Here is a 25620-nt window from a genome sequence, read left to right on the forward strand (position 1 = left end):
CTTATCCTCGGAGTACTCAGTCTCAAGACCTGGAAGTCTGGGACGGGGAGTAGAAGAAACCCTTCCACAGTTCAGGTGGCAACAGTTAGAGACCTGCTGCTCTACCTGGGCTGTCACAAGTCCATGGGGCCAGATGGGATCCACCTAAGGATGCTGAGGGAGTTGTCAGATGTGAGTGCTGGGCTGCTTTCCATCATCTATCAGTGGTCATGGTCATCTGGAGAGGTCCCAAATGACTGGAGACTTGCTAATGAGATGCCCTTCTATAAGAAAGGTCGTAAGGAGGACCCAGGGAACTACAGGCCTGTCATCCTGACCTCAGTGCCAGGAAAGGTGGTGGAACAGGTCATCTTGAATGCAATCACACAGCATATGCGGGACAACTGGGGGATCAGGCCCAGTCAGCATGGGTTCATGAAAGGCAAGTCCTGCCTGACCAACCTCATCTCCTTCTATGACTGGATGACCCACCTGGTGGATGAGGGAAAGCCTGTTGGCGTAGTCTACCTAGACTTCAGCAAGGCCTTTGACTCTGTCTCCCACAGTATTCTCCTGGAGAAGCTGGCAGCCCATGGCTTGGACAGGTACACTCTTTGCTGGGTTAAAAACTGGCTGGATGGCGCGGCCCAGAGAGTGCTGGTGAACGGAGTGAAATCCAGCTGGTGACCAGTCACCAGTGGTGTTCCCAGGGGTCGGTGTTGGGGCCCATCCACTTTAATATCCTTATTGATGATTTGGATGAGGGAATTGAGTGCACCCTCAGTAAGTCTGCAGATGACACCAAGCTGGGGGGAAGTGTTGATCTGCCAGAGGGTAGGAAGGCCCTGCAGAGGGACCTGGAGAGGATGGGTCAATGGGCAGAAGCCAATGGGATGAGGTTCAACATGGCTAAGTGCCAGGTCTTACAGTTTGGTCGCAACAAACCCATGCAGTGCTGCAGGCTTGGGGAAGAGTGGCTGGAAAGCTGTGCAGAGGAAAAGGGTCTGGGGGTACTGATTGATGCTCACCTGAACATGAGCCGGCAGTGTGCCCAGGTGGCCAGGAAGGCCAACGGCATCCTGGCTTGTATCAGTAATAGTGTAGCCAGCAGGACCAGGGAGGTGATCGTTCCCCTGTACTCTGCTCTAGTGAGGCTGCACCTCGAGTATCATATGCAGTTTTGCGCCCCTCACTACAAGAAGAACATTGTGGCCCTGTAACATGTCCAGATAAGAGCTAAGAAGCTGGTGAAGGACCTGGAAGGGTCCTATGAGGAGCGGCTGAGGGAACTGGTGTTGTTTAGTCTGGAGAAGAGGTAGCTCAGGAGAGACCTTATTGCTCTCTACAACTACCTGAAAGGAAGTGGTGGGGAGCTGGGGGTCAGGCTCTCCTTGCGGGTAATTAGTGATAGGACTAGAGAGAGGGAATGGCCTCAAGTTGCACCAGGGGATGTTTAGATTGGAAATTAGGAGATATTTCTTCTCAGAAAAGGTAGTCAGGCAGTGGAATGGGTTGCCCAGGGAAACTGTGGAGTCACCATCCCTGGGGGTGTTCAAGGAAAGGTTGGATGTGGTGCTTAGGGACATGGTTTAGTGGACGACATTTGTAGTAGGGTGATGGTTGGACTAGATGATCCTGAAGGTCTTTTCCAACCGTAATAATTCTATGATTCTATGTTGTTGTCTTTCCATTCAAGAGTTTTCTGACTCATGCAGTATCAGATTTATAGATAAACATCTCCAGACTTTCCCATTCTTAAAGCCCAGTTTCATGGGCACTTGTTTTAATCTAAGCTAGGTGGAGGTATAAGGAGAATTCAAAATCCTAAAGGGCATCTAGTTTTCTTGAGCAATGAATACATGTTCTTCTTAACCATATATATATATATATACGTGTGTATATAATTTTAGTATTGACATACATAGGCAATTTCATATACTTTTATTTGGACTGGCAAAGTACATGCTATATATTTGCAGGTAGAAAATGATCAAGTCAAACTTCTGCTTTTTTTTTTTTTAGCAAATATATTTTCTTCTTTCCATCTGTAATGTCTATATAATGATGATGACACTAGTATATGTGAATCGTTATAGTCAAACACTACAGTTTTGTTCTATTTTCTTAAATGGTTTACTAATGGATTTTTTTTTTTTTTTTTTTTTAAAAAAAAAAGGACTTCTGTCATCAGGAAACTTTTTTAAAGGACTGTTTTATTTTAACTTTTATTTCTATGACAATTTTCATAGCATTATTTATAAAGCTGTTCAATATCAAGATGAGTATTGCTAGTCTCATAGACATGATGTAAAACACTGTATGTGGTAAAAATCAGTAACTATTTCAAAACAATCTACTGCACCTGAAATGTGCTGGTTTGATTAAAATAAATAAATAAATAAATAACCGTTTTATATTTATCTACAAAAGATGTTTCACAACAGTAACAAGTATGTAGTCACATATTTACATTGTAAGCCAAAGTAAGTAGAGATTCAATTCTGTCTCCTTATTTACTCAATTTATTTTACAAATTTCAGGAATGCAGGAATGTCATTAAAAAATTATAATAAAGAAACACCCACAATGTAACTCTGCACATTGTCTATAACCAACATTGTAATGTACAGAGATAGATAATACATATAAAAGTTAAAAATATATATATATTAGGAAATAATAGAGACTGTTATAATTATTTTGTGGCCTTTTTCCCTAAAATTTTACACAAATTTTCTCCGTGTAATTTTAATACTTAATGGAATATTCTGGAAAGTCATAAATCGGTAAATAAAATGTCCAATTAGAATTATTTTTGATCATTTCAATTAAAGGGTAGTGTGAAGGGAAAAAGAAAGTTATAATGCTTTTTAATGTCTTGAGGGCTAAATGAAGCCTCATAAACATATATACCTGTGACATTTCTCTTTCTCTAAATTTATGATCTAAGTAGAAACACAAAACAATTTTTTACTAAAAATTACAAACATTTCACACAGATTCCATTCTTAAAGTTGGAAAAAGAACAGCTTCATGGAAAAAGCATATCAATTATTTGTGACCTCTAAACAAGGAGGGAGAGCAGAAATCATTGTTCATAAAGACTATCAGCGTGTTAATAACCTGGCCCCAAAAGATACTATTTGGTAATGTAGGAATATACTTTATTATAAAATTATAAAAATAAAAAGTGAAGAATGAGCAGTGCTTGGAAAGACATCCTCTTAAATCTACTGCTGTTCAAGGGAATTGTTTCTTTTGAACCAGTTTTTGGCCTGGTGAATAGAAGTGATGAGGACTGATATCACCTTTATGAATTCCTGAGCAATTATATTGCTGTCAGCATGCACAGTTAGTTCCTGAGTTTCCTCATTAAAGCACTGGTACATTGTGATAGAGATGGACGAATAATTAGGAACGCTTATTTTGATTTTCACTCTTTTCAAAATCAAGGGCTACCGGGTTTAAGTATATAAACATATACACAGATATACGCTACGAGTGCACACTCAGTTATTTCCCATAATGTGAAATAATGCTACAAAAACTTTTAATTTCTGCTGCTCTGAATATAGAAGAAAAATCTTTATTTCTGTCATATTACCTCTGTTTATACTGTTTATCTTCAAAAATGTATCTTATGAAAAAAAAAAAAAAAAAAAAGGCATTTTGCTGCTCTCCTTGAAAAAGGTTAAGGACAATCATTGATCTAGAAATCACAACCTGAGATACATTGCTCTAAACAGCTATGAAGCCAGCGTTCTGTAGTATTTATACACATCCTTCATAATAGATCTTTCAATTGTCATAGCTTCATAGCTGAATGTGGTTTAACACAAAATGTAGCCTTACCGAACTAGTTGGAAATATAATTATTATGAAAGCCCTGCAGGTCTTTCTCATTGCATGGAACTGTGACAGAGACCAGTCTTCTGAGACTATTAGTACAGGGAAGGTTAGGAAAGACAGCTGATCTAGGGATTAGATGCATACAGGGATAAGGCTGAGATTTAAAAGGAAATGGAGGCATATATTTTCCTTGACATCTTTTGAAAATTTATTTCAAACTTTACAGAAAAATGCTGAATGATCACCCCTTATTTTCCAGGGAGGGGAAAAAAAAAAGGAAAAAAAAAAAAAAAGAAAGGGGAGGGGAGGGGAGGGGAGGGGAGGGAGGGGAGGGGAGGGAAGGGAAGGGAAGGGAATGGGAAGGGAATGGGAAGGGAGGGGAGGGGAGGGGAGGGGAAATCTGTTACTATATGAAAACAGAAAGCTAAATGACCATGGTAAGGGTTTGCTGAAATTAACAGGTGTCATTCAAGTACAAGATTTTAATAATTGCAGATGTCTGAACAAAGACATTCATGACTTGTATAAACCTGAGTCTCTTCCTCACACCTCTTTTTTCTATGTAGCTCATCTTCTTTTCAGATCAGAGTCCTAACTGTTAGCCTATAGGTCTTGAAAGCAGTGAAATATCATTATTTGTTCCCGTGATGCCAATCATTTTTATTTTATAACAGCTCAACATCAGAGATTCTGAAGTTTTACTTTCTAATTTTTTTATAGCTTTTTTTTTTTTTTTTTTTTTTTTTTAAGCTTTGGATGAAAGTTAGAAATATGGGAACATGAATACTAAAAGTTCAGAAAATGGTCAACGCACACACGCACACACGCAAATATTACTTAAATACTTAAAAAATATTACTTTTGTAGATTAAGGTCAATATCATGACAGCTGGTTTGAAAATTAGTAGTTTGTTATTTTTCAACATATTTTTTCCATCCACAGGGAAAAACTTTCTCAAAATAGCAGAAATTTATTATAAGGCTCAACAAAAATCATGGAAACATTTAGATCTGATAAGGAAGATGATAGGCAGACTTCTTGCAATATAATGATCTTAAGGTTTTGTTGTTTGCTTGCTTTGTGTGTGTGTGTGTGTGGTTTGTTTGTTTGTTTGTTTGCTTGTTTGCTTGTTTTTCCGTAAGCAATGAATGTGGGTTCTACAACATCACATAGATCTTGTCTTGGGAAAATATATTGGCATCAATACCATTCATTATTGTCATTAAAGATCTGGATAATGGGACAGAGAATTCCCTCTGTGAGTTTGCAGATAGACACAACTGCAAGGAGTGGCTGATGGACCAGATGGCTGTGGTGCCATTCACAGCATGCTCCTAAGCAGGATGGAGAAATGGGCAAACATATGCTTCATGAAATTCAACAAAGGGAGATGCTAAGTCCTGACCATAAGAGGAATATACTCATGTCCCTGTATATTCTGCATCTGGAAAGCAGTTTAGCAAAGAAGGCCCTGGAGGTTCTGGTGGACACCATGGTGATCATGAGTCAGCACTGTGATCTTGCAGCAAAGTAGGCCAACAGCACTCTGGGCTGCCTTGGTTAGAGCATTGCCAGAAGGCTGAGGGTTGATCAGCCCTGGTCAGACATGTTTGGAATGCTGGTTCCTGTTCTGGGTTTCCATTTACAAGAGAGACATGGACATACTGGAGGAACCAGAAAGATGATCAAGGGATTAGAACAGAAGCTGAGAGCTCTGGGACTGCTCAGCCTGGAGAAGGCTGAGGGGGATCTTATCTGTATGTATTAATACCTGACAGACAGAGTAAAGATGACAGAGCCGGACTCTTCTCTGTGGCAACCAGTGACAGGATGAGAGTTAATGAACTGAAATACAGGAAATTCCATATAAACATAAGAATAAACTTCTTTACTCTCAAGGTGGTCCAACAGTGGAGCAGGTTGTACAAATAGGCTATGAAATATCCATCTTGGAGATATTCAAAGGCCAACTGCTCATGGCCCCAAGCAATCTATCTTCAGTGACCCTGCTCTGAGCAAGGAGTTGGACCAGACGATCTCCAGAGGTGTCTTTGTGCCTCAACCACAGAGTCTATGATTCTGTTTTAACGAAGAAGTTGTGAAACTTAATCTTCTTTTCCAAGACTGTCTCTATATTGCAATCTCTTCTTCTATGTTTCCCTCTGATTAAACTTGTCAGTATGACAGATGACATTACCATGCTAATAATTTTCTACCTACCTGATGTACACAGTACTATGTAAGCCAAGATAACCAATTCTGCCAAACAGAGGCAGGTCCACAGCTGCTATACTGTTTCTGCTTTCCACCATAAAAACTAATTCTGCAGTTACATCAATTGAATATTTTCAACCCTTTTTTATTTATACTAGGTGTTTCATTAATTTATTGCTACATCCTGACTTGTCACTGGCAATGTATTGGAATATACTAGAGAGGATGCTCTGATGGGAGGTATTAGACACATATATGGACAGGGTATCCAGTCACCCTGTTCTTCCTCAACAGATTTAGTTGTTCACGTAATAAGAATGCACATTGACCTTCTTATGGATCATAAGATAATCGAAGACTTCAGAAGAAGAAAATCTTTATATTTTTAGAAAGAAAAAAAATGAATACCTAAAAAAAAAACAAATATTTATTTTCAATAGATTGAGCTAGAGATAAGTCATATATAGATACATAAATACAATTATGTGTAAAATATATGGCAATACATTTTACATCATCCTGAGCATGAAACTGGGAATTTGATCACTGCAGCAGATGGAAGAGTTGATGAAATTGTTTTGTTGTTTGTTTGTTTGATTGATTGCTTAATCTAACATCACATGGTCATATGCTGGAGATTTTTCGTCTGAATGCAACATGATTAAGAAGCATTTTATTCAAGATTTAAGGTCATGTTGTTTCATGTCCACCTGACTGATATAGGTAGTCATGACACTAGTCTTGAGAACCTGGCTTTTAATGCCAGAGAAGCAGAACTCAGCCTGATCTGACTAGAGACACTATGCTGACTTGGACGAGGGCAAGGCAGGTTGTACATGTGGGCATGGTCCAAGTATCAGATATGTGAATTATCTTGTGCATGCATCTGTTACAATAAATTCAGCTTGTCCAATATTTGGAAACACTTGTTGAAAGTGAACAAGTCAGGTCTGGATGCCTGTCTACTGCCACAAGCTCTGAAAAAGAAAGGAGAAAGACAACCTAGCCACTGTGCATGAGGCAAACATAGAAACAGGTAGTGAGAAATCCAGGTTAGTCAGGACATGATGATTCCAACTAGTATGAAGCTGGTCATAAGTTTACCTGATTGAAGAACTGCTCACAGCTTGTCAGAACTTCAGAGCTCTGCAACAGAATTGAAATGAATATGTAGCAGCTTTCATTATACAGAAGCAAAAAATAATTGACATCGACCACCTGCTGAGAGAACATCAGCACTAATGTAATGAACTTCAATTCGCAGAAGACAAAAATGCTTTGTCACAGTGATGAACAGATATTACTACACACTTGACTTCTCAAAGTGTCATGAAAAGCGGAAGTCCTTGAAAAGAGCATAGAAAGAAAATTATGCTCCATGATAGTTTTATAAAGCTAGCCACTCTGGCAGCTAAGGTCTGTGTGCCTCTTTGTATACCTAAATATGGATATTTTGTGTATCCATAAATGCTTTTTCTAAATATGTTATTACGCATACACACACAACTGTATACGTCCATACATATGCATGCACTTATATATGTGTGCATATACACACAAACATTTGTACATTCACACACAAACTTATGTAGTCTCAGTATGTATTCATCTACGAGGGCAAGAGGGCAAGCTGGAGTCACAATGAAAAATCAAGAAAAATCATTATAAAAGAGTTCCTACTTCCAAGAAATTGCTTTGGGAAAAAAAAAAAAAAAAAAAGAAAAAAAAAAAGGTAAAACATGAAAAAGAACAACAACAAAAAAAGATTTTTCAAAATAGATGAATACAGTTATGTGAAGCTTTGCAGAGTCTCCAAGTGAATTAGAAGTTCCGATAATAAATGAGAAAAATAACATCAGTGATTGAAAAAAATGGTTATGCTCTGATAAAGAAAGAAAGAATGCAAAGGAAGTGTACATCCTGTGTAGCTCTCTAAAACCACAAAGCAAATGCAAAACTAACAAACCTACAAACCATCCTGTGAAAGCTATTCAGATAAATTTCTCCAGAACATACCAAGTCACCAAATTCTTTAAACAAAATAAACCAAACCAAACAAACAACAACAAACAAAAACAAACAATGAAACAAGCAGAAAAAAAAAAAAAAAAAAGGGGCAATCATTCCTTAAATCAATGGCAATTAGAAGAGAGAAAGTGTTTCAGTATTTGTTTTCACAGGGCTACTGAATGAGTTCTTTAAAACTGTAGACAATGCTGATTAATATATCTATATCACAGGAGCACCACCTTCAAACCAAATAAGAATTTGAACCACAAATTTTGAAAATGTTTCACTGGGGATTAAAATGGAGAAGTATACTTGTTAAAAAGTCTGAGATTTTAGAAAACAATGGATTACAGGTCCCTGTCTTTAGTACCATATTGTCATAAGAAAGCATCCCAGAAGTTCTTACTGTGGACTCTAATATGAGAAGTGCTAAGAGCCCTGTAAGGGACAAGTCCCAAGTGACTGTACTGTGAGCTCAGACAAAGCCCGGAGAGACAGAGAGACAAAGAAACAGGAAGTCATGGGGAGGGGACTGGTGTCGCTCCTCTTGATTTGCGCTAAAAGGTATGGAAAAGTACTGGCGTTTCAGCCGCTCCTAGAGCTGGGGCAAAAAGGGGCATGTAGAAATCTGTAGGGAGACTCACTCTATGCCAACTACCCCAGATGGCAGGTTTGATCCAAGACTGGTGATCTCTCCCTCCCTCTCTCTTTTTCCTTTCCCTTTCCCTCAAAGCTGTCAAGTAATGCTAGGCCTACCTTGATCTCCCATAAAGCCACATAGCTTTGATAGATATATATAACAGTGAGAGTGCCAACATTAACAGAGAATTTGTTCTCTCTGTTCCTACTCAAGCTGATGTTTATGCATAGATCTTGAGTGTTACCTCACCACAGTCCACACCAAGGGGATTTGTGAATCCGAGTTACTCTACCCCTCCCCGCAGGTGGGATGTGACAGAGCAATCAGTATTCCGGTGAGGTCTTCTAAAAAATATCTTAGGACTTAAACAGCATGCTAAAGTTTTATTTTAACCAGTAGCACATCTACCAGTGTATTTTTACTTCACCTGACAGGTGTGTTTTACTTGAGCTGTGCTGCTAATTCTACTCTACACATTGAAGCAACATCACTTCAGAGAACTGTATTTCACAAAAAAATTCATACAGACATTCATTCTGTCCTTGCTTACATAAGAGTAAGAACAGAATTTGTGCACAAGAAGACGTATTTATTTACAAGCAAGAGAATTTATACCATTTTTGATCTTCTGTGCACACTATGCTGCTTAACAAGACAGAGTCAGTTTTTGTTAGGTAGGCTACCTTCTAGTGAAAATTTTTGAACATTTATTCAAGTTGGATATGCTTATTTCTCTGCAGTCTACATAGAAGAATTAAATCCAGTGATTTGTGTCTTTCGTGAAATCACAGGTAACCTTGAAAACTAGAAAACATAGAGATAAGGCTAATGAAAGTATGTTATACAAGAATGTACTCTTCAAATAAATAATTAACCCATTTTGTAATTAAAAGTACAGACAGTCACCCCTGAGCATAAAAGATCTAGCAGAAAACAATGGCTGTTTAGAACTATATGAGCGCTAATGTTGTGACACCATACAGATGATCAAAAAAGAACTACCTTACTTATGGGAGTCTAGCATTTTTCTTCAAAAGTATACATAATTCTGCATGGCAACAATATGTAGAAATGGCATTTAATCAAAATCCTATTTTATCCAATACTCAAGATAATTTGCAAAATTATAAATCTGTGATGTGGCAAATCAGTGAAAATATATGCACAAAGAAGATGATGATTTCTGTGAATCCACATAGTTTTAAAAAGGGGTCAATAGTTTTAAGAAATTCAACCCAGAACTGGACTACTTCACTCTACCTTAAACTCTTCTAATTTATTTTCAGATCCCATAATTATTAAGGACAACAAATTTAATGAAATGCAGATTAATCTACAAGAGCTAGGAAGGTACTTTACAGACCTCTGGAACAACATGTTTTGAAAAATACATGAAAAAAACTAAACAGTTGGATATTTGAATGTATTTATTGGGAAAAATAAATCTAATTCATGTACATGTTACATGAATTTTCTAATTCTTAAAGAAGGAAGTTTTCAACTTTGGAAGTTACATATATGATAGTATTCTTAGTAATTTGATTCAATAAACATTTCCCTGTAATTTACCAGATGCAAGCAATTCTTAAGCTTAGACTTTCTTTTTATCTGCATCATTCTATATGTCCAAGTTCAGAGATACTCTAAGTTCTTTTATTTATTCTGTATCAAACTACTTTTATCCATTTTAAAAACCTCATAGACTAAGATCAATTTCTGCAATGCAAACTGAATAACATATATCTGATAAAATATTAATTTAGGAAGTGGGAGAGAAGATTTTTGCACCACAATAGGTCAGCTGTGCAGGAAACAGGTCATAAAGACTGAACTTCTGAAAGAACAGAGGACTATAAAAATAAATAAATAAATAAATAAATAAATAAATAATAATAATTATACATTCTTCACGTTCCACACAAACTGGTGTGAAAACATGTATCTAAATACTCTATAATTTCATGCTGGCCTAATTTCATGTAGACTTAAATGACGTAACGGTCTTTTCTGGACTGAAATTCAGAAGAGTATGAATACAGCAAAACAGTTTTAGAAGTGAACAGAAGGGTCAAGATCAATATAAACATTTTGAATCTGATTTATAGTACACACACACTGTCAATGTATAGTTGACTTTTCTGGTTGATCGATGTCTTTCTTCTGAAGCAGCTTAAATAAAGAACAGTTGAGGATTTTGACTTAGAAAACTGATCACAGAATCACAGAATCACAGAATGGTTGCAGTTAGAAGGGACCTCTGGAGGTCACCTGGTCCAGTCTCTTTGTTCAAGCAGGGCCACCCCAGGACTACTTGCCATGACTTTTGAAGATCTCCAAGGACGAAGACTCCACAACCTCTCTGGACAACCTGTGCCAGTGCTTCATAAGCTGCATAGAAAAGAATGATCACTGATCTCAAATCTTTGATCAGATGATCACTAGTGTGGTTAGTGACTTTAGTGTATCTATCACACCACCTCTGTGAGTTAGAAAGATGTCGTTATCCCCATTTTTAGTTGGCTAGTAGGTGCTAACTGATTTACTGAATGCAGAACAGTGATTTACTCAAGGCAGAACAGGAATTTGAAGTGTCCCAATTTTTACTAACTTGTTGAAAATATTTTGTTGACAAAGAATGACTATCTTCAGTTATGACTGGCTTTTTTAAATTAAAGAAACACTGACACCTAGCACACACATACAAATACATGATAAGAAAAGGTTATGATAGAGCATTCTGCAATTCCAGGCTGCAGTCTTCTCCATTTAATACATAGACAAGGAAGATATTTATAATAATAATTGTAAAGTTTTTCTCATAGCAGTCGTGTGAAAATAAAAGAAAAAACAAATTTGAATTCTAGGAAAAAAAAAAAAAAGACTACTTGCAAAGCTTGCACCACAGGTGTGAAATCCAATATCATATAAGCATATATGTCATTAGATGAATTACAAGTACAGTCAATTGGCTTTTTGATAGGCACTGCTATACATTTTCAGCTGGAATTAAATTCTTATGTAGTATAGATGCTATACACACACTGGATCATCCACACTCTTATAAGAATTGCTCTACTGGTGCAGACCTGTGATTAGTTCAGCACTCTGCCTTTAACACTGGCCAGGGCCACATACTTCAGAGGAAGATGTAACATACCCATGGTGGAAAATGATGCAGTAATCTAGCTCCTCAGAACATATCTTTGTGCTCCTGTCAGTTAAAGATTGCTTTGTGCCCTGAAGAGTGATGGCTATGACTTGAAGGATGAAGAATTGAAGCTTCTTGTTTCAAGCTGTAAAGCGTAACAAATGTGAAAAGAAATATACTCTGCAAATGGGTTGTTGTGAATATGCCTGCTACAGTACTTTTTGAAACATATTATCTTTGACAATAGCAAAGGGAAAATACTAGACTAGATGGACTAGCAGTTTTCTATTTCCTTTGAAATATGGAGAATTACATACTACCCTTCATTCACTGCACGATAGTCTTTTAAACTTATAAACGTAGCCAGTGATGAGAAGGATTCATATTTTGTAGAGAACTATCTTCCAGGAACTGGGCTAAAATATGCTTTTGATAAATATGTTTATTTTTATATTGAATTTCTGAAGCACATATTCATACCCTAAATGATATACCTACGTGTGTCTGTGTGTATATATAAATATATACATATATCTATATATATAAAACGACTAGTTAGAGTGTTAAAAACATTGTCAGAGAGTGCAGTAGAGTAATATGGTAGTACTTGGAGTTTCAATTAAGATGTTTCAATTAAACTGAAAAGTTCTCTGAAAATATTAGCTAAACGGGAAGGCAAGAAGGAAAAAGGAAGGAAAGAAGAAAGAAAGGAAGAAAAGAAAGAAAAAGAAAGAAAAAAGAGTAAAAGAAAGAAACAAAGAAAAAAGGAAAAGAAAAAGAGAAAAAATATATTTTCAGAATGATAAGGAAAGGAAAAGAACAAAATAGTTCTGATCCTCATAGTACCAAAAGAATAATAACACTAGAAAAGAAACAAAGAATGGCAGCAAGGATTCTCAAAGACATATAAACAGTTCCGTATGACAGCTGTCTTTTAAACCTCAGGCATGCAACAGAAGTCTCTGAAATCATGGATGCCAAGAATAAGGAATGAATGTTCATTGTTTGTCATAAAATGAAAATGGAATCTAAAGACTAAAATAATCAGACTGGAAGTTCAAAACAGGAGGTAAGCTATCAATTTGCTCTTACTGAAATTCTGTGTCTGCCAGTAAGTAAATGATTGACTCAGTTTACTTACGGCCAAAACATTTATCTTAATTCATGGAAGGAAAAACCAAACCAAACCAAACCAAACAAAACAAAAAAATCCAGAAATAATTATTTCAGACAATACCAAGTGGCTAATGGAGAGTATGAGTATATCTATATAATTATATGCGTGCCCTTGTTCTTGTGTCTTCCCTGTCTGCCACAGAATGGTATCAAAATTAAGATGCTGAACAAGATATACTTTGTTTTCTGACCTGGTGTGGCTAATCTCATACAATAGTAAATTTAAACTATTACAATACCATTTCCTAATCTCTGTTTCCAGGATTGTTTCCTGTACTCTCCTCTACTAACATTATCATCTTAATTCTTACTTTATTTCCTTTGTATTTTCTAAAGATACTGTATTTTATTCAATCTTTGCGGTGTTCTCATTTTCAAATGTTCCTATGCAGTAACTTATATATGTATGTTTTATACATGCATTCACATTCCTTATATAACTTATATAATGTATATAGTGCATATATACAACTGTGTGATACATTATTTTATACATATATAATCATTGTTAGTAATTTTCTGCTTGGTTTCAGGGACATTTTCCTATCTTTAGGAACCACTGCACACTTTAATGTTAATAGGTAGTATAGTTTAAGAATTCATTTCTGAATTTTAATGGAGAATTCATATCCATGTTATACCAATTAATGAAATCCCAAGTTTCAGGAAAATACCTATGAGAGGCAAAAAAAAAAACAAAAAAACACTTCTTTTCTAAGATTCTTCCGTTTTGGATTCAGTGTTAAAAGTTGACACTGATTTGAAGCAAAACATTTTATCTTCAGGCAAAATATCACTGCTCCAAAATAACACCAATGAATATCAAGGAGATTCTTCTCGCTTCCTGTAATAGAATTGGCCCTAAATTCCAAAAAAAACATGTAGCAGAGGTGGTTTATGATTTTCTTGTTTTATGACATAGTCATGTCAACTATTGATAGTCTAGGGCCATATTTTAAAAGATACACATGCATTTATTATTATTTTTTTCTGGAACAAAAATACTTTTTTTTTTTTTTTTTAATCTGCAGATAGAATGAAAGAAATAACCACCCCCACCACCGTTTTTTTTTTTTTTTTATAATTACAAACAATACACAGCTTTAATCAAGTAATAAAAACATCTTATTTTACTTGTTATTTCTCTTTTTTTATGTTTGAATATGTATGTGGTACTTATAAAAGTTGCCTGATGCATTGCTCTGGAGACCATATTTGAAGGTAAGATGTAAATATGTCTTTTGTCCTATTTGTGGCAATCTAAGACATACTGTTCAAATTGTTTAACAATTTGAAGAAGTAGCAATACATAATTATTTAAAAAGCCATCCATACAATGTTTCTATTATATATTGTGAAATTGCAATCTTAAGATAAACTTACATTTTCTGAAAGTCTTCTCTAGATGTTTATTATATATATCGGTGTAATATTTTTTCTTTTGTGTTTAAACAAGCACATTAATATGTTTTAGTCACTGTCAAAGAATAAAGATACCTGACAACCTGAATTCACTTAAAGTTTTATGGAAACAAACCACTTGACATTACCAAGAAGACACAATTCTCAAACATACTAAAGTACCAGCTAGATTAGGCAAGTAAAACACATGCACATTCCTAAGTGAAAAAATAAACAGTATTTTCAGTTGAGACTTTAATTATGACCCAAGGCCAAACATGGAAAATATAATGTTGAACAAAATTAATGAAAAGTAAGACTATTACTTGAAAGCCTTTTTTTTTTTTTTTTTTTCGTACTAATATGTAATGATACATGGTAACATAATCAGCTTTTGCAAAATTTATATTTGAAACTTAAACCTTGAATTTCTACACAGAACAAAGCAAAATTTCAATCCAATAATGCACTCATGGAAGAGATTTATTACATGTTTAGGCAGCTATCCTGATCTCATTTCCATCCTACCACCCTTACTGTACTGGTAACAAAGTAAAAAAGCTGATGAAAACCTAACCAATCTGGGTCTACACTTCCATGTAAGAATTCCTCCTTTATCCTTACTTTTCTATCTCTCTCATTTACATCCTCAGAGTATACTAATTAATTCCAATAAAAAGCTTTTTAGAAATTCTTAAACTTAAATCAGCAGCACCAAGCCAACAATTTTTGATTTACAGTCTGGGACTCGGAGAAACATGGAGAGAATCCCAGTTTTCCTTTGCTCTCTTTTCCTCCAGAGTGCTTATAATTTTACTCTAAACAAATATTTGTTAACATGTAGGGATCCCTCCAGTTTTTATGTAGCTGTTACAGCTGGGCAGTTGCCATAGGAGTTGCATTCCCATGGCAAAGCAAGCTTTCACTCCAAAAGCCTTGGTCAACAGAAAAGCAGCTGACACTATGGCTGTGGGCTACTGCATGGTAGTCTGATTGCTTGCATGGCACTGAAGTTGAGTGACATAAGATTTTCTGATTGCAAGCTCTATTTCTAGAGCTGACATGAAAACAGAATATGTTTTTCACCATCACAAAGGTTACACCATGAAAAAAAAAAAAAAGGACTGTTAAACTGAGAAATGTACTGATGAGATGTGAATTTGAAGGCTAGGTTTAGACCTTCTTAGTTCTGTCAGTACTACAGTTTCAAGTATAGGAATTTTTGGTATTTAATACTTGTAAGCTTCTGCTGTTAAATGTCTAAGGAAAGTCACTGATCAGCATGTCATGAAGAAAAGTATTGAACACCATTTCCTTGATTCCTTGCTTCTCAAAAAACTTCAACATTCAGATTACTATTTTCCTCTCTAAATTTCAATTTGTTGCTCAGAATGAGAGCTGTGATGAATGCATTTCTATGTACTGTCCATTTGAAAGGAATTGGTAGCCTGCCATGCTGTAATTTATCATTTTAAACCTCAATATGCACTAAAGTATTTCTTTGTCTTTATTATTATTATTAGTGGCAGCTGAGGGAGTGCACAGAGGCAGGTAGCTTGGCAATAGCAAGTGATGGCACATTTTTGAAACGCTGGGAAGATGACTTATCCAAAAAATCCCACATATATATGAGATAATTGCTTAAATATGTACTTATGGCAAATGACTTCTGGGAAATTAGTATAAACTCACATCAAAGATTTATAATCCTTATTTTCATAATTTAATCTGCAAATGTTGTCATCGGAAACAAAAACACCCAAAGAGCAACATAGGATTTTCACATTGAAAGTTGCCCACTATTCTTTGCAGTCTGGTTCTTGAGGTGTTATTTAGTATATTAAAAACCCATCTCCAACAAACAGAAATGCACGCATTAAAAATACAAACTCCTTCTTTATCACAGCAATGCCCGCTTCTCCCCCTCCCCGCCAACCCCCAAAAGAAAAGGACTGTTATATTTTGTCCTTCAGTTCATGCACCTGTACCTCTGCCAACCCAGTGGGAATGGGCATTGCTGTTGCAATGGAAACATGGATTACTTAACCTTCTAGAAGGATCTATAGGATTTTGAAGAATGATATTAAAAGGGTTGTATGGAAGCAGAATCAAGTTCTAGGTTGATAACTCTGATTTAGTATAGGAAAGTATGCATTATTTGTATACATTAACAAATCATTGAAATTCTATCGAATATCTTAAGAGGAAGATAAACATTTTTTTTTTAATAAATTGGTTATATTATCCTACAAACAATAAAGCTTTATCTGAAAATACTTTTCTTCCACTACTGATGGTTTAATCAGTACTCATGGGAAAATATTGCCATATCTATTTGTATTGATTAACTTCAGTTATATTACAGTAAGCACAAGCAATGCAACCTTTGAGGGAGAGAGAGGTCACAGTATATTTAAGAGTTAACTTATTATTAAAAAAATCTGTAATTCTTTCTAGGTTTTAAAGACTTTAGAGGATGTTCATTTCAGTAATAAGTGTACCACACTTCTTCAGTGACTTGTGATAGTCAGGCAGTTACAGATAAATTTCATAGACTTAAGGTTATGATATTTTGGTGTAAAACAGGCATTATTTTTACCAAATTTACTATTGTGAAAGGATAGACTTTCTTTTTTTTCAATTAACATTTTTCTTGTGTGCATTTTTTTCTAGAAAGTCTTTGTATGTCCTTACAGTTCAAAAAGACTTGTTTACTTCATTAGCTTCATATTTTTATCACTGTACCAAAGACAGGAAATAAATTCACCTTAGATTATCCTAACTCTTCTTTCCAGAACTTCTGAGCTGCATATTGCTGTTTCACTTCAGAGCTGAGGACACTACCAGGGTTTTCTTCTTCTCTCACTTTCTTCTGCTTGCTGCCAATATGGTGGCATTGTGGAGGCAAAACTGCCACAGTCCTCTGAGGGACACCGTGTTACAGCTGGAGCCATATTCCAAGGAACCAAGAAAGGAGAAAAGATTCGCCTTTTGCTTTCTTGCTTTTCAGCATTTTGGATCAACCGCACAAGAATTGCTTCCTTCATAAAGGATTCCCTGATGATTCCCTGACCCCAGAGATGCGGCATTTCTGCCTAATGGCATTCTCCAAGAGTAGTGCTGTACATACAACAGTCATATTTTTACTGCATTGTGTAATATCACATACACCAAAAAATGCATTATATTTTCTCTCAGAAGACCATCTTTTGAGACCTACACCAACATCCAGCTTAACTTGCTTTCTTTTAAGCAACATACTGCCAAAGTGTTATGAATTTGTTTTTCTTTTTTTCTTTTTTGAAGGGCTATTACTACTACACTTCTGTTGACTTGAGAGCTCAGCAATTTCAGAGTTAGAGGAGGATAAAGAAAAAAGGCTAAACAGAAAACAAACAAACAACAAGAACAACAACAACAAAAAAACTTCGTTTCACCTGCCATCTTTGCTAGCTTTCAAAACACATTTACATACTCTATCCCTCTCCTTGTGTACTCTGCACTTTGAACTTCCCCTCTTCCTGGTTTTTGCATTCCTGCATTATTTTGTGTGCCCTGGATTTGTCTATCTTCTTTTTACATGTCTATTCTTTCTTTGTTTGCAGTTAATGTTAAAGCTTTCTTTACAACCAGTACCTTTCCACTCGTAAGCTCACCATGCCATTGGTGAATTATCAGGCAAAAGAGATAGAAGGAGCAAAGAATGTCACGCAGCCTAGCATTGGAAAAGGTGGTTGAGACAATCTGTTATCAAATGCACAAAGCCAAGCAATTTCAAACAGCCAAAAAGATGCAAAGAACCAGTTTTTCTTAACCACGGAGATATATTTCATTATTATTACATTCAGAAACTGCTAGTTTGTTCTAAATACTCAACTGATAAAACCTCTGCCCTTACCTTTTGGTCTCAGATTAGAAGCAACAGACAAAAAAATGTTCATCTCCATCCTAACATGAGATACTCACCATTCCACTCTGTGCCATCAAGTATTAAAAAGTTTTTTTACAACCTGGTCTATGTTAATGCATGAAGAATTGTTGACTGTTTGGGAAAATAATGTTATGGATGTTTTGAATTAAATTATGTTGTCAATACAGGGGAATCAAGTGTTTCTGGAACAAAACCCTGTAAAATATTCTCCATTCTCTTTTTGCTCTAGCATTATGACATGTTTACTTAAGGCATAACTTTTCTACATTAGCCTTTTTATTACATGTAGATTATATATATATATAAACAGCTATTCTCATAAGAGGTTGCAAAGGCAGAGACTGTAATGAAATGTATAGTCATGCTCCAGTTTTACAGTTCCCATGCTGAAATCAGCACACAATAGCTCATACAGTGGAGAATTCTAGGATGCCAACTTGTCAAAGACTAAATCATGGATTATCTTAGTGATGCTTCTGTTTCTTTGAACAAGACTCTCTTGGTACTTTGCCAAGTAGTTGTTTTGTTACATATTTGTATGTCTATCTGTTGGATAGAATATAATGCTCTGTAGAGTTTAGTGAGATTTTGAGGACTGTGGTTTTTACATCTTTCCCTACATATTAGGGAAATCATAATTATATCTTTAGATGAGGTACACGGCCTGTGCTTTTTGATAGTATTTTATTTTAGTAGTTGTCATAAATGCTACAGAATGAAACATGAATTAATTATTCCTTTCTGCTTTGCCCACCAGGAATTTTAATTCTGCAGTGCTTAACAACTACAGAGTTTCATCTGCAGTACACTTCACATCAATACACATTGTCAGGATCAAGCTTAATAATATAAGTGGTGTCTCCTAAGCATGTGAAGGAATAGGTTTGCAAATGAAATGGCATTATTCTTCACTCAGTCTGCACCCAGGAAAGTTTCCTTCCAAATCTGACTTGCGCCTTCACATAAAGCCACACCTTCCTCTGATATCACACACTATAAATACACATATTATGTATGATTTCTAAAGTAATTTCCTTCTGCACAGATTGTTTGTTTTCATGGAAAAAAGAAAAACATTTCCTTCACAGAAGTACAATCCAATGACTTTCCTAAGCCAGACAGGATCAATGCTATTATTCTTACTTACGCACTATATAGATACTTTAAATGCACACAGATCCAGATGACATTCCTCTATCAAAACTGTAATCATGTGGCTTTCAGTACTTTTTGGTTTGAATTATAATGACCCTGCCAGTGAATCCTATGCTTTAGTAGACAAAATGTCATCTAAGTACATTGGAGAATAAATCATACCAGCATATCTTTCTGAAGAGTAGATGGAAAGTCAGTGGATTTAACAATACATTGATTAAAAAGTCTTTCTGATGGAAAAGGTGTAATATAATATATCACAAAAACACACCAAAATTTCACATTCTCTGATATCTCAGAGAAAGCTTGGTTTCTAACACCTTTTATTTTATTATTTTATTATTTTATTATTTTATTATTTATTTTATTGTTTTATTTATTTTATTATTTATTTTTATATATTTTATTTTATTTTATTTTATTTTATTCTGTTCTTTTTTTTTTTTTTTTTGTGAGGAGGGAAGATATTGAAAAAATCTTATTCTGTAAATGATCAATAGACTACATTCTATCCACTTAACCTTCATTTTACTGTCATTCCAAGGCAAGAGAATATATATATTGCACCTAATGATAATGCAGAGAGAGAAAGGGAAATAAAAACAAACAAACAAAAATCCTGATTTTTTCAATTTATATTTTAAATGCAAACAAGGAAATGAAGAGTCTTACTTTTTATTATTTATTTATGTTAATCATGCCTAAAGGTGATACACAGAAATATGGGAGTTTCCAACTTCAATTAAGATAAAAAAAATATCCATGGATAATTAAGCACTGGACAAAGTTGTCCAGAAAGATTGTGGAGTAACCTTCCTTGGAGGTTTCCATGAACTGGCATGACAAAGCTCTGACTGAGCTGGTCTGAATTCTGTGCTGTCATTGTTTTAAACAGGAGGTTGGGCTAGAGACTCCTGAGGTTTCTTCTGATCTGAGTAATTCTAAGAACAGTCAGTAAAGTAAGATGTTCAAATCATTATTCATATGCCTATGTGGCAAGCAGTTAGTAGGTCAGCATGGCATCAGAGATGAGTTACGGTAAGGCTGGACTGCAAGAAATAAATCTTTTACCTATTTTCACATTTTTTTTTCATTCTGCATTTGTAAATTCTTGTTCCATTTTCCTACTGTTTTGATTCCAGTTTTGCTTTCACCAATAAATTCAGTATGGTTTTAAGAATGGACCTTAAATCCATAAAAAATGTAAAACCATCTCTGTGGGCCAGACAATTACTTGTCTATGTGTGCATGACTTTCTAACTCATAAATTGTATACCCATGTTTTTAAAGCATTGTGAGGCCCCACTTGGAGTACTGTGTCCAGGTCTGGAGCCCTCAGCACAAGAAGGATGTTGCTCTGTTAGAGTGGGCCCAGAGGAGGGTGTACTGGGTCGGGCTGGGATGTTAACTTTCCCTGCAGCAGCCCATACACTGCTGTGCTCTGCACTTGTAGCTAAAACAGCAATGGTATCACGCCAGTGTTGTGTCTGCTGCTGAGCAGTGCTGGCACAGCATCAGGACTCCCTCTAACCCCCCTAGAGGTGGGCAAAGATGTGAGAAAAGAAACATCACCAGGGCAGCTGACCTAAACCAACCAAAGGGATATTCCATACCATATGATGTCACACTCTGCAATAAAAGGTGGAAAAAGGAGGAAGAGGGGAGGGGTGGGCTCTCGTTGTGAAAACGTCTGTCCTCGTCCCGAACACCGGCTACGTGCATTGAGGCCCTGCTTCAAGGACGTGGTCAAGCATTGCTCATTTGTGGGAAGTAGAGAGTAATTTCTTTCCTCTGCACTTCCACATAGCCTTTACTTGTTTTGTTTAGTTTTCCCTTTCCCCCTCCCTTTTCCCCTTTCCTTTTTCCCCTTTAGTTAAATTGTTAATTGTTTAGTTAAATTGTTTAGTTAAATTGTTTAATTAATAATAATCTTTCCTTAATAGTTATTTTTTTTTCTTCCCTTTAATTAAATCATCCTTATCTCAACCCATGAGTTGTTCTTTCCTTTACTTCTTCCCCTCCTCATCTAAGGAGGGGGAGTGAGAGAGCGGTTGTGATGTTCAGCTGCCTAGCACGGTAAAACCACCACAGAGGGCCGCAAAGATGATCAAGGGGCTGGAGCACCTCTCCTATGAAGAAAGGCTGAGAAAGCTGGGGTTGTTCAGCCTACAGAAGAGGAGGCTCCAGGGTGGTCTCTTTGCAATCTTTCAGTACTTGAAGGGGACTTATAAAAAAGATGGAGACCAGCTCCTTGCTCAGTCAGATATTGACAGGACAAGGGGGAATGGTTTTAAAATAAAAGAGGGGAGATTTAGGTTGGAGCTTAGGAGAAAATTCTTCACTCAGAGGGTGGTGAGGCACTGGAACAGGTTGCCCAGAGACGTTGTAGATGCCCCATCCATGGAGGTGTTCAAGACCAGGTTAGATGAGGCCCTGAGCAATGTGATCTATTGGGTGGTGTCTCAGCTTATGGCAGGGGGGTTGGAACTAGAGGATCTTTGAGGTCCCTTCCAACCCAAGCCATCCTATGATTCTGTGATTCTATAACTCTGAGTCCATGAAAACAACAACAACAAAACCTGAAACCTTCAAAATAGAAAGAAAATAACAGAAATATGGTAGGTACTTATGTAGTATTATGTTTTTCATAAAGATTTAAAATAAGTTGTAAAATGAGATCTGAAGGTCATATTTTTGCAGAGACTTGGATGATTGTAACAAAGTTAGATACAGGACAGTTTTCCAAACTGCCTAATTACTAAAATTTAATAGGATTGCTCACCCTATTTCAGCTCTCCTGAAAAATACAGCTATATACTTTAGCTTCAGTTTAATGGAAGTATATACATTTTGAATTAGCCTGAAAGTAACTAGTGTTTGAATTAAGGGTTTAAACTTTTTTATTACTCAATCTAAAATAGTTTTTAAAAGATCTAATTAAAAAAAAATCTGCTGAGGTAAAATGCCCTTTAGAAAGAAAGGCTAAAGAAAAAAAAAAAAGAAAAAAAAGCCTTTCTTCTGTCTTATAATCACTGTTTTATATGAGTGATCAAAAACTGCTACTTTTGAAAAAAAAATCTTAGCCTTATCATTTAAAATCTTCCTGAAATACAAGTTGCCAAGGGCCATTATTTATCATTATTTTATTGTCTTATACTAGACATCCAATAGAATTTTCAAAAAAAGCAAATTTTTTAGCACTATCTTGTGTATATCTTGTTATCACAAGAAACAAGGATGAATCTGAAGGGTGGGGTTCAGCTGCTTACTTACAGATTAGGTATGTCTAACATTGATTAGATTTGCTAAGGTACCTGTATTAGGCTTATGTTGAGAAGGCCTAGGAGCAGGGGGGCTTCAGGGACGGCCTCTGTGAGCAGTGCCCAGCTGCTGCCCCATGTCAGATCAGAGCCAGCTCTAGCCAGCTCCAAAAGGGAACTGCTGCTGGCCAGAGCTGGGCCAATAAGTGATGTTAGTTGCACCTCTGTGAGAGCATATTTAAGAAAGGGTAAATAAATAAACAAACAAACAAACAAACAAATAAATAAATAAGACAGCTGCTGCACAACTGCTGCACAACAGCAGCTGGGAGAGAGGAGTGAGAAACACCCCTGCAGGCACCAAGGTAAGTACAGAAGGTGGGTAGGAGGTGCTCCAGGTACTGGAGCAGAAGTTCCCTTGCAGCCCATTGAGAGGCCCATGGTGGAGCAGGCTGCCTCCCTGCAGCCCATGGGTCCCACAGTAGAGCAGCCTGTGGAGGAGCCCACATGGAGCAGGTGGATGTGGCCTGAAGGAGGCTGCGGCCCATGGAGAGCCCCCACAGGAGCAGGCCCCAGGCTGGAGCTGCAGCCCGTGGAGAAGAGCCCACGCAGGAGCCTATAATCTTCATATAATCTGGGAGGAGCTGCCTCTTGCCGAAGCGACCAGCTCCGGGGCAGACGCGTGCTGCAGCGGAGCACGGGATCGGGACAGGCAGGGCTATTTTTCGGGCATTGAGCCTACGTGAGGGAGCCGCCAGGCACCGGCAGCCCTCGTGAGGGAGGCTGACGAGGCGTAGGCGGAGCCAGCAGCGTCAGCGACAGCTCCTCCCCCCGGCCGTTCAAAGGCAGCCCTTAGGGAGCGCGAGCGACCAGGAGCGCGGCGACCAGGGCCAGTAAACAGGGAGTGACGCGGGGGGAGTGACGTGGCAGTTAGCGAGGCAGTTAGCGCAGGCAGGGCGGGCAGGAAGGGCGGAGCGCTCACACCCGCCCATAGGGACAACTCCTCTAACGGCACTCTCCCGTCAGCTGGGCTGTAATGGTCTCCACCAGGCACGGTGCTTTCTCTAGGAAGTCAGTACACACCCAGACCGACTGCCCGTCCAAACATGCGGCAGTTCAGGTCTCCGGATGCGGGGAGTGTCTGAGCCTCTTGCTGCCGTCGGCGGGAGGCAGAGAGACTGCTTGCGTGAGGTGCGAGCAGGTGGACGACCTGGTCCGCATGGTGGCGGAACTCAAGGAGGAGGTGCAGAGGTTGAGGGATATCAGGGAGTGCGAGCGGGAGATAGACTGGTGGAGCAACTCCCTGCAGGACCGGAGGGAGAGGGACCAGGGTGAGACGCCCCAAAGGGGGGTGGACCCCCTGCCCTGTCGCCATCGGGCAGAGGGAGGGGACCTGCGAGTTGAGGAGGAATGGAGACAGGTCCCTTCTCGACCTCGCAGGAGATGCCCTCCCCTTCCGGTGCTGCCTTCCCAGGTGCCCTTGAACAATAGGTTTGAGGCCCTGGAGCTTGAGAGACCGGTGGGTGAGGACGAGGTAGGAAGCCTACCCAGGAGGATGCCTGAGGTGAGGAAGTTGACTCCACGCCTCAGGACTGCCTCCACCAAGAAAGAAAGAAGGGTGATTGTTGTGGGCGACTCCCTCCTCAGGGGAACGGAGGGCCCTATTTGTCGGCCTGACCCCACACATAGGGAAGTCTGCTGCCTCCCTGGGGCCAGGGTCAGAGACGTTACCAGGAAGCTTCCAAACCTGGTTCGCCCCTCTGACTATTACCCGCTTTTGATAGTCCAGGCTGGCAGTGATGATGTTGAAAAGAGAAGCCTCAAGGCTATCAAACAGGACTATAGGGGGCTGGGATGATTGGTAGAGGGAGCGGGAGTGCAGGTGATGTTTTCGTCTATCCCTAGGGGGGAAGGGACAGGCACGGAGAGGACACGGAAAGCTCACGTGGTTAATAGGTGGCTCAGAGGCTGGTGCCAGCACAGAAATTTTGGGTTTTTTCACCATGGGGAGCTTTACTCGGCACCCGGCCTGATGGCCCCAGACGGGTCCCTGTCTCCAAGGGGAAAACGGATCCTAGGCCAGGAGCTGGCGGGGCTCATAGAGAGCGCTTTAAACTAGGTAAGAAGGGGGACGGGGCTCAAACAAGGCTTGTTGGAGCTGTGCCGGGGGAAACAATGGCTAGGCTGGGGAAGAAGGCGATGGCCCAGCTGAAGTGCATCTACACTAATGCACGCAGCATGGGTAACAAACAGGAGGAGCTGGAAGCCATCGTGCAGCAGGCAGGCTACGACTTGGTTGCCATCACGGAGATGTGGTTGGACCGCTCCCACGACTGGAGTGCTGCAATGCCTGGCTATCGGCTCTTCAGGAGGGACAGGCAGCACAGAGGGGGTGGTGGCGTGGCTCTCTACATTAGAGAATCTTTTGATGTTGTGGAACTCCTGGCTGAGAATGATAAGGTTGAATCCCTGTGGGTTAGGATCCGTGGGAAGGCCGGCAAGGCTAGCATCCTGGTCAGGGTCTGTTATAGACCGCCGAACCAGGATGAGGAGACGGATGAGGAGTTTTATAGGCAACTGACAGAAGTTGCAAAATCGTCGGCGCTTGTCCTCGTGGGGGACTTCAACTTCCCGGACATATCCTGGAAACACAACACGGCACAGAGAAAGCAGTCTAGGAGGTTTCTGGAGAGCGTGGGAGATAGCTTCCTGACGCAGCTGGTCAGTGAACCTACCAGGGGTGGTGCCCCGCTAGACCTTCTCTTCACAAACAGAGAAGGACTGGTGGGAGATGTGGTGGTCGGAAGCTGTCTTGGGCAGAGTGACCACGAAATGGTAGAGTTCTCTATTGTTGGC

At 38.4% G+C, this 25620-nt stretch overlaps 1 protein-coding gene across 3 annotated transcripts in view; it reads right to left on the reverse strand.

The window, feature by feature from the left end:
* Positions 1–25620, reverse strand: part of IL1RAPL1 (interleukin 1 receptor accessory protein like 1) — a 786863-nt gene that overhangs the window by 455572 nt on the left and 305671 nt on the right. The window contains exon 1 of one of the 3 annotated variants that reach the window (XM_040531305.1): positions 7148–7304. The exons of the other annotated variants lie outside the window; for them this stretch is intronic. The gene's annotated coding sequence lies outside the window, so the exon portion shown is untranslated. Of the gene's footprint in view, positions 1–7147; positions 7305–25620 lie in introns of those variants that run through there. 3 annotated transcript variants of the gene reach the window in all.

Source organism: Cygnus olor, chromosome 1 (genome assembly GCF_009769625.2).
Source record: "Cygnus olor isolate bCygOlo1 chromosome 1, bCygOlo1.pri.v2, whole genome shotgun sequence".
Taxonomy (NCBI): Eukaryota; Metazoa; Chordata; class Aves; order Anseriformes; family Anatidae; genus Cygnus; species Cygnus olor.